Genomic DNA, 11294 nt, shown 5'->3' on the forward strand with positions numbered 1-11294 from the left:
CTAAGGGAAGAGTCCCTTAAGGTTGCGGCATACATTGCCTTGGCTTTCAAAAATCTCCAACATCACTCTACTATATGGCTACCATACAACTTCGAGTAAGCTCAACTCTATACTTAAAGCTTTGTTCGATATATTTTATTCGATGCAAAAGGGCTTATCTAGTTCTATGATTAAATCCATGCAGCAACCACTAGATTTGTATAGCCGTCGATGTCGGGAGGAGCATGGCATGGGTCTTTGATTCATTAGATAAGGACACGGTGACATACAAAGACTTCATATCGATTCTCAAGACGTATACATATCGATAATCCTCATTAGCTTATATGTTTGTATACATACTTGTAACGTTCACTTTTGGATACTAACAAGTTGTATTTGCTAAAATAATTCGAACATGGCATTTAGGTTCTATGTCACTAATCATCATGGAAGGCATGATCCAGCAAGGAAGAAAAAGCTGGCTATAAAAACACTATGTGCGGTAAGTATAACTTACTTCTTCAGTACTCCGTTACATGGCTGTCAAAAGCATTACTTAACATTTTCATATGCAAAACACACAGTGCCCCAAGCAGAAGCCTAGGAGTATACATTGTGGATACTATATATGTTCTATAATGGGTAACACCGGTGCCTACAGGAGACACCCCTTAAGGGTAAGTTTGAACCTCTTCACCCGTAGTATAAAAACTTCGTAGATGGTATGAAATACTAAACCGAAACTTGTTTTCTTGTAGTGGAGAGAAGAGAAAGGAATAAAAAGAGACCCATACAAGGATGATCAACTCTTAGAGCTCGTCGGTGACCTTTGTAACTTCATATTGGACCAGATTGTACACGTCAGAGGCGCCTACCATGACCGAGAGTCTAAGTTAGGTACAAATCCTCAGTACCAACACTTTCATGAGACTGAAAGGCTAGCTCTAGGACGTTGATAACAATGTGTATGGAATTTGTATATTTAATGATAGATTGTGTATATTCTTGTGAATTGGACTTGTAATTGTAGTTTATAAAATACTCTTGTGCTTGTAGTCGCGGTCGCGGGGTGTTCGGCAACGCGAACGCTGGTCGCGGGCGTTCGGCAACGCGAACGCGGTTCGAAACGTTGGTCGCGGGGCGTTCGACAACGCGAACGCGGTTCGGAATGTTGGTCGCGGGGCGTTCGGCAACGCGAACGCGGTTCGGAACGTTGGTCGTGGGACGTTCGGCAACGCGATTTTGAATTGTGAATTTGAATTTTTTTTTGCGAGAAAACGTACTGTATGAGCGGTTCTAGATTGAACCGCCCCTACAAATACCTGTTTGTAGGGGCGGCTGGTACTACAGCTGCCCCTACAAATCGATTTGTAGGGGCGGCTAGAAACACCAGCCGCTCCTACAAATTGATTTGTAGGAGCGGCCTGGGAACCGTCCCTATAAATACATGATTTGTAGAGACCCTTGCGTAGGGGCGGCTGGGCAAACCGCCCCTACAAATGATCTACAACCGTCCTTAGAAATGCTTTTTGACGTAGTGGATTACGCAAAAGCAGGAGCTAATTTATGCAGGCACCGCATAAAGAAGAGCCTGTTTGTCGAGGTCGAATTGAGCGAACTAGTTCGCTGTTAAATCCCATGGTTGCATCGATGCAATTCTTTTGGCTAGATTAAATTATCATTTTGTGAGGAAACTAGAGTAAATTATCATGTTTGTAGAGTGAGCAGCTAGCAACTAAACCGAATCAGATACATCCTACACAAAATTTAAAAACGACGATACTTCGTGCTACGTGGAACTCAAAACGGTTACTGAATTTGCAACAAAAGTAATTAATTGGGCTTAGATTGTGGTCATCACGATAAATCTTTCGGCAAACATTTTCATCTGCTTATCACTGAACCGTAACAAGATCGTATATATGTTCGATTCTTATCGGACCAATATACAAATGTAAATGCACGGATATATACACTACCATCACTCTCACGTTTATTTAAACAGCGCAGAAGAATTTTACTGTTAATTCGACAGAAACATGCAACACCGGGTTAATTGGCCACAAACTTAGCTTGCGATTAAATACGGAACAGCACAATCAAAAAAACTAATTTAGCAAAGAACCAGAACATCTTTTAGGAAACTATCACCAGTTGTTCAGAAAAAGAAAAGGAGCTAGAGAAAGAGAAACTACGACCACCACGCCTAAAGGCGAGCTGGCCTTCCCTCGGGCACCAGAGTGATGCTGAAGCTGAAGCCTTCCCCACTTGAGCATGCAGTTTGTTCTCGCTTTCAAAGCGGATCGTCGATGCCACGTGAAGAGCCCCTCAAAGCGCGCAATCTTTGGGTGGGTGAGCAAGCTTGATCGACTTGGAGGCAATGGAATAGTCATGCGTGCTTGTGACAGAAACAAGAGAAGCATCTAGCTACCTAGCTAGACACTATTGTGTGTACAATTAATCACTACTAGCTTTTTCTTCTAGGGTTGCAATCAGTGCACGTCGATCTCTGATCTGAAAGAACCTTCGTCCAAATGTGTATTTGGACGAAAACAATGCAACTTTTTCGCCCGTGGCCGTGCACTGTGTTATTTACCGTGTAAAAAATGATTTTTAGTAATGGTTTAATTTTTTCTTGTAGGGGCGGCTGATGATGGAGCCGCCCTTACAGTGATATGTTCGGGTGCCCAGACACCAGCCGTCCCTACAAATAGAACAGCAGGGGCGGCTGATGATACGAGCTGCCCCTACAAATGGGGTCTGATTTGTAGGGGCGGCTCAATCACCAGCCGCTCCTGGAAATGGTATTTGTAGGGGCAGCTGGTGATTGAGCCGCCCCTACAAATGGCTCCGTATTTATAGCTCAGATTTGTAGGGGCGGCTCAATCATCAGCCGCCCCTACAAATGCCCCCCATATAAAACACATGCAGCACCTTCTTTCTCCTCGGGTCACTCACTCTAATCCGTGAAAGAAAAATGAGGAGGCCTTGGGCATCTCCCAAAAATTGCTCTACTAAAGGGGAAAGGTTTTGGTCTCAAATCTTTTGGTGGAGAGGTTCTAGAAGGTAAGAAAATGCTATTCCACACTTTTTTTAAAAGTTTTAATGGTTGGTTAGTGAGTAATTACAGTTTTGTTTTTCTTTCTCTTCTATGGTACTTGAGCTACTTATGAAGCAAATTAGACACAAATTTTAAATGTACTAGGGTAAATTAAGGAGGGGAACAAGATCATACCCTTATTTGGTCCATGTTTCTTGATTTTAGTGAACAATTAGTTAGTTTTATGAATGTTTCATGTGCATGATGATCTAGATCTAGGGTTTGGTTTTTTTATTAATTTCGTTTTTGTAAATTTATGTTTGATGAAATTGGACTAGGGTTTGTATGAAAGATATTGGGTAAAGTATAATCATTGCTAATTGTTGTCTTTGAAATTGTTTATTGTAATCAATAAATATGTATTTTAATTATTTATGGATAAATAGGCCATTAATTAATTTTCCTCTACCATGGTGTGTTTGTATGCTTCATGTAATTATATTAGATTTATATTCATATACATCTGAAGTATATACAATTATTCTCAAATAATTATTACTTTGATTTATTTTTATATATATCTGAATAAGTAGTCCTTTAATGTTTGTTTTGTTATTGTTGTAAAAGATGGAGTACAGGAACTCTTGGATGTATGGTTCGTTAAGGTTCAAGGCAGGTTTCCGTGAAGAGGTGGATAAATTTATTGAAGTCGCAACGAAGCATGTAACGACATTGAAAGAGAATAAGGATACAATTATTTGCCCCTGTAAAGATTGCAAGAACCGTATGGCATGGACAGATGTGACTATCATCAGATCACATTTAATTATGCGAGGATTTGTTGAGGACTACATAGTATGGATTCATCATGGTGAAACGGTTATTGTTAACGACGAGGATAAGGAGGAATACGACGACAAAACCATAGAATTCCTGTCTCAATATTCAACAGAGCTTGATGCACGAATGGATTTCGAGTTTGGTAATGAACAAGGTGGTGATGCTGGTGGTTGGGATGGTAACGATGAAGGTGGTGCCAATAATGATGGTGGAGCACGTGTCGGGAATGAAGATGATTTAGAGGGCATGATTCGAACCCTTGGACCAAAGATTTTACTAAATAGCCCGAAAGGTCTAGAAAATTTGGAAAGAGTGACAAAAACATCGAAGGAGACTGTGTATGGTGTTGAAAAGGGTTGTCCGACACATTGGACATTGCTACGTTTCGTGCTTGAGCTGCTCATCCTGAAGGCTAAGTACGACTGGTCAGACTGTAGTTTCAATGATCTATTGCATCTCCTGTCATGGGTGCTGCCATAACCAAACTCAGTTCCCGCCAACACATACCAAGCGAAGAAGGTCATAAGTCCATTGACAATGGGGGTTAAAAAATACATGCATGGCCCAACCACTGTATACTTTTTCATGGCGAAACGTTCAAGTCACTGGATAAATGTCCCCGGTGTGGGGCCAGCCGGTACAAGAACAATGACTTTTACAGTGGGGACGAACCCTCCACGAGGAAAAAGAGGAATAAGAAGGGTGTAAAAAAGGTGGTACAAGAATCTCAACCCCCAGAGGACACTCCATTAGGCAACGATGCAAAGCAGAGAAGAATTCCTGCCCTGGTAATGTGGTACCTGTCAGTGACCGATCGCTTGAGACGTATCTTCCTAAATCCTAAAGAAGCCGCACTCATGACATGGTGGGATGATGATTGCAAGGTGGATGATGATAAGATTGCACACCCAGCTGATTGTAGTCAATGGCAAATGTTTGATGAGAAGCACAAAGAATTCAGCGATGACCCAAGGAATGTACGGTTTGGCTTGAGCACCGATGGAATGAATCCCTTCAATGAGAGGATGAGCAACCACAGCACATGGCTAGTGATCTTGACCATGTACAACATCCCAATATGGTTGTGTCAGAAGAGAAAGTACCTTCTTCTCACTATTCTTATTTCTGGCCCTAAACAACCAAGCATTGATATAGACGTGTTCCTCGAGCCCTTGATGCAAGAAATGGAGATGCTATGGAGGCATGGGGAGCAGATGTACGATGCATTCCGAAAGGAGGACTTCATATGTAGAGCAATAATATTTGTTACTACCAATGATTACTCCGCGTTGTTTGCTTTGTCTGGACAGATCAAAGGGAAGACGAAATGCTTGGTTTGCTTGGATGGTACTACATGGGTGTACCTGGATGCATCCAAGAAGATAGTTTACCTAAGGAACCGACGCTTCTTAAAGACAAATCACAAGTACCGCAGCAAATTGTTCTTTAGATTTTATAACAACGCCCCGGAGATTGAACCCCGTCCGGAGAGACGTCATAACGGAGAACATGTGTACAGAATGGTGAAAAACATACGCGTCGTCTATGGAAAGAAGAATCCGGATGGGACGAACAGAGATAGAAGCACACCTCATATCGAAGGCGTACCTTTCAAGAAACAATCGATCTTCTTTCAGTATCTGCCTTATTGGCCAGACTTGGAGGTCCCCCATGCCATTGATGCTATGCGCGTGCAGAAGAATGTCTTTGAGAGTCTCATTGCTACCTTGATGGACACAGGCAAGTCAAAGGATGGTCTGAAAGCACGGAAAGATATGGTGCAGCTAAACGTGATGCCATAGCTTCACCCGGTACCTGAGGCTAATGGAAAATACACTCCGCCCACAGCGTGCTTCAACCTAACACCAGATGAGAAGAGAGCTATATGCACTTTTCTGAGGGGGATCAAAGTCCTGACTGGGTTTTCAGCAAATGTGAAGAAGCTAGTGTCGATGAAGGACTTGTCAATAACACACTGCAAGGCTCACGATTGCCATGTGATGCTGACAGTGTTTCTACCTATTGCAATCAGGGCTATAAAGTCAGAGTTCTTGAAAATGGCCATCACCCGCATGTGCTACTTCTTTTCAAAGATCTTATAGAAGACGATTGGCAAGGAAGAGCTGAGTGACCTACATTAATTTGTGGTGGAGACATAAAACCAACTGGAGATGTGTTTACCTCCTGCTTTTTTTGATATAATGCCACATCTCATGATTCACATGGTTCATCAGATACAGGCGCTTGGCCCTTGCTACTTGCATGAAATATGGTCCTATGAGCGGTTCATGTCGGTTTTAAGTCGATACGTGCATAATCGAGCATACCCAGAGGGCTCCATGATAGAGGGTTACAGTACTAAAGAAGTCGTCGAGTGCTGTCAAGAGTACCTAAAAGTACAAAAAGGGATTGGTAAACCCGATTCTCGTCACAAGGGTAGGCTGGCTAGGAAGGACACCAGTGGTAGAAAAGTGTTCATTGACCATGATTACAAAGAGGTGAGCCAGACGCATTACAGTGTCTTGCAGAGTACACAACTGATGCAACCGTATATTGATGAACACTTGGCTATCATTATGGCAGAGAGAAATGGCCGTTCGGATGATTGGGTCATGAAACAACACAAGCAACAACTAACTACATGGTTGAAGGACCAAAACATACCACCTGGAGAAACCATAGACTCTATTACCATCAGTAGGTTGACGGAGGGGCCATCGAGACAAGTGACATCTTGGAATGCTTATGACATCAATGGGTATACGTACTATATCCACGCAAAGGATAGTAAATATGTGAACCAAAACAGTGGCGTTCGAATAGAGGCTCTCGATGGATTAGGGCGAAAGATCCAATACTTTGGCATTATTGAAGAGATATGGGAACTTGACTATGGAAGAGATATAACGGTGGCCCTGTTTCGATGCCGCTGGATCAAACAACACCAACTGAACGAGATCAGATTGAGAGTCCTGGACCTCGAGAATCTAGGCTACCAAGATGACCCTTGGGTGCTCGCTTTACGTGTCGCACAAGTTTTCTATATGTCTGACCCACAAAGTAACCTCCCCTCGAAGAAGAAGACAAAGCACGTGGTTGCCTCCAGAAAACAACACATTATTGGAGTTGATGGCGTGGACGATGTTAAAGCTTACAATAACTACGATGAGATGCCGCTATTCATAGACTTTCCTAAGAAGATCAGTGTTGTCGAAAAGAACCTCCCCAAAGACATAATACCATGGGAACAAAAAGGTGTCAAGGGGAAAGTCGTTACAGCGGGCTAGCTAGTTGTTGAACGTGGAGTATTTGTGTAAGTGTGTGTTTGTAAGACTTCATTTATGCATGCGTGCGAGACTATATATTTAGGTACGTGTGTAAGATTACATATTTTTGTATGTGTGTGAGACTATATTTTATGCATGTGTATGAGACTACCCTTTGCAACATTCAGATGACTCTATTTGAACATCCACTCTATTTTCATTTATTACAACATTTTCATTTTACTTCATTTAATGTCATAAAATTATAGTCGAAGTTTTAAAATTCAAATTTTTAATTTTTGTTTTCTATATTGTTTTGACTACAATTGTTTATATATTTATTCATATATAGAATAATACAAAATATTATATTTGTGCATATACACAATTTTTTTATATTACTTTGTGTTTTTATGATATAAAAAATATAGAATTTATAATTTAAAAAATAGAAACTATTTGTAGGGGCGGTTGGATCAGAAACCGCCCCTACAAATGTATTTGTAGGGGTGGCTGGATCAGGAACCGCCCCTATAAATGCATTTGTAGGGGCGGCTGGATCAGAAACCGCCCCTAAAAACAGTCCCAAGTATAAATAAGAGGGCGCATGGGAGTCAGACTATCTGGGCGCTGTCTTCTTCCAACGACGCCGTCAGGCTGCCCCGTGCGCCTAGGGTTTCCGCCGCAGGCCACGCCTCCGGTCCCGCGCCCACGCCCACCCACACCCGGCCCCCGGCGCCCGCCCCTGCGCACCTAGGGTTTCCGCCGCCGGCCACGCCGCCGGTCCCGCGCCCGCACCGGGCCCTAGGCTCCTAGCCCCCGGTGTCCCGCCCCCGCACGCCGACGACGCACGCTCCTGGCGCCCCACGCCTGGCCCCCTACCCCCGCGCACCGACGACACATGTATGTTCCTCCTCTCCCTTTCTCTGCTGTCCATCCCCATCTTGAACAGAGGCTGAAGAATCCTATGCTAGGATTCCCATCCCCTAATCCCAGCTTGTCCCCCTTGGCTGTGTTTTGAACATAGTAAGGCTTCGATTTTGGCGATCAAGGTGAAGTGGGGGCGGATGGTTAGTAGTTTTGTAGGCAATTGAGTTCACTGTATGCAATTTGAGCTGTCATTGTTTTTGTGTGGTTTTTTAGTGCGAAGTTGTATTTGAGAACACTTTTAGAGCGCAGAATTTGCTCAGCTGCTGAGATTTGTAGACGTCCTAGCTGTTGGATAAAATATGACAATGGTTTTATGATTGATAGAAGTTTTATGTTTTAGAGTTATAATGAGCCTCAATGCTGAGCATATAAGTCCAGAACTGATTTTATTTGCTCTTCTTAATTATATTGCTTATGCAATTCTATGCCTTCGCCTTCAGACTTGTCGTAAGATTGAGTAGCAAACCACTGGTGGTCCTGAACATGTTTTCACTTCTCAATATGTAATTCATACAGTTGGGCTCAAAGGACCAGCCACTGAGGAAACTCCCACTAAGTTAGTCACACTAGAAAAGGGTACATGCTACTGTTAGATGTACCACTGAAGGGAATGAAATTGTTTATCTTTATATCTGGTTACAAAACTGCTTATATTTGTTAGATGTACAACTAAAGGGAATGAAATTGAACATGATATAAACAGTTTCAAAAATTAGTATGCTTGTGTTTGCTTATACACAGGTTTAGGATTAAAGTTTTTTTAGAGTGGCAGTTTCAAAAATTTAGGTATCGGGATATCAATTTGTCAACGGATTAGAAATTAAGAATGCAGTTTGCAGGATTTTTTTTACATGGTGCTGGTGATGAACATAAAATTTCTAGCAGCAAGTACACATGTTATTTCTTTAATGATCTGTTCTGACTTCCTGGATTATATACTATAGTAAAACTTAATTATTTGTTTTTTATCAGCAAGTACACATGTTATTTCTTATTTGCAGTATGACATGATATGATTTGTGGTAGGTTCTTGCATTTGAACTATGGTTGGATTGATACATGACGTTGTAGAGAAGAATTTAGTTTTCATTGTTGAGTTATCAGTTTGACTTCAGCGTAATGAGATGTGCTAGATTGCTTGTCAAAATATTGCTGCATTGTTCTAGCATGCTGGCTTGACTGTATTTTTTTATGAAAACTTGTGCTACTTGCTGTACTATGATAGTAAAGTTGTATTACTTGCTAGACTATGATACTTGCTTGACTGTATTAGTTGACAGTTTCGATTTAGGTGATTGTCGTCCACACCTAGCATGTCAAAATCAAGAACTGGAAGCACAAGCAAAAGCCAACTCCTAATATAAATAATACAAAATGCTATTCACCTTATAATTTGAGACTTGGAGGATATTTCCTTGGAGTCCATCATAACAAGCTTTGTTTGCCAATCCGTCATTTGCTCTACTTGTTGCTTCTCCACATCATTTTTAAATTTCTCCAACATCCTAGAAACAACACAAGTACTTATCATGTTTGACATAGAAGCTGGAGGATATTTTGTTCTATGTTTTGTGTTTGGTTTTGATTGGGCTCCATGGCACTTACACTGCATACTTTCAACTGTCTTGATGCTTACTACTTTTAGCACATGCCACTCTATAACTATCTTGATGCTTACTACTTTTAGCACATGCCAGTGGTTGTCACTGTCTTGATGCTTACTAGCAGTGGTTGTCACTGTCTTGATGCTTACTAGCAGTGGTCATCAATATCAAATCCTTAGTACTACTGCTACTAATACTTAACTACTACTTAAGCTGTCCTTCCTACTAGTCTGTACTCTTACTCTTACTCTTACTACTACTTCACTACTCTTACTCGTACTACTCTCTATACTACTACTACTGCTCTACTCCTACTCCTATACTACTACTACTCTACTCCTACTCCTATACTACTACTACTCCACTACTACTACTCTACTCCTACTCCTATACTACTACTACTCCACTACTACTACTACTGCTGCTCTACTCTACTACTTTTACTAGTACTCCTCTACTCTACTCTACTATCTCTACTGCTCTCTACTTTTCTATACTATTACTACTACATAACTACTGCCACTGCTCTATACTACTACTACTCTGTACTACTTAACTGCTGCTGCTACTCTATACTACTACTTAACTAATACTTAAGTTGTCCTTGCTACTACTTTATACTCTTACTCTTACTACTACTTCACTACTCTTACACTACTACTCTTACTACTCCTCCACTGCTCTTACTACTCCTACGACTCCTCCTCTTACTACTCCTACTACTCGTCTTACTACTTGCTACTCCTAAGTGGCTACTATTGCTTTTTTGCCAAATCTCCAAGGACACGCCCAGGACTTGTTGTCCTGTCTTTTGCCATCAGCTGTTGCACTATGTTTGCTAAGCAGCTGTTGGTTTTTTTGCCAAATCTCCCCTCTCCTCTCCTCTCCTCTTCTTTGTTTTGCCGATGATGAAATTGTCCAAGTCCATACATTATATGGAATATGAGCTGATGATCAAGAACTTGTGAGGAACTTGGCATCATTAGCAGCTGCCCCTACATTACCTTCTCCTCTCTTCTCTGTTATGATGCTTTGATGCTCCAAGTTCAAGATCAGATGATGATTGACATGTTTCTGAGGCCTCTACTACTGCTACTACAATTTTTTATATATTTTTGTTTTATAGGACTACTTTGGTTTATAGCCCTTTTTTATTTCTTATACCTTCTCGCGTACCTAAAGCACACTTTCTTGCATCTTTTAGAACAAAGCGCAAAATAATGTCGTGGACAACAGACAGTGCAGCTCGATGCCCCGAGCATAATGAGCAGCCAACCCTTGAGGAGCAAGCACTAGAGGACCAACTTACTCAGGAATAGTTCGATAACGAGATAGAAAAGGATCTAGAAGTGATGCTTACTCAGGAGGAGTGTGACGAGGAGGAAGGCCCCGAAGGAGAGGCTGCTAAAGGCAAAGAAGAAGAGGATGATGATGATGATGATGACTTAGAAGAGGGATATGGAAGTCCCGATGATCCTTTCCCACCTGAAGCAAGAAGGAGGCCAATGGAGGAAGATTTGGACAAGGATTTTGACCCGAACGAGGAGGTAGGGAAGAAGCCTTAGCTTATAAATTTTTCTAAAGCTTTGGCTGTGTTACCTCTGCTAACACTTTGACTTGTCCTATATACAG

Source organism: Miscanthus floridulus, chromosome 17 (genome assembly GCF_019320115.1).
Source record: "Miscanthus floridulus cultivar M001 chromosome 17, ASM1932011v1, whole genome shotgun sequence".
Taxonomy (NCBI): domain Eukaryota; kingdom Viridiplantae; phylum Streptophyta; class Magnoliopsida; order Poales; family Poaceae; genus Miscanthus; species Miscanthus floridulus.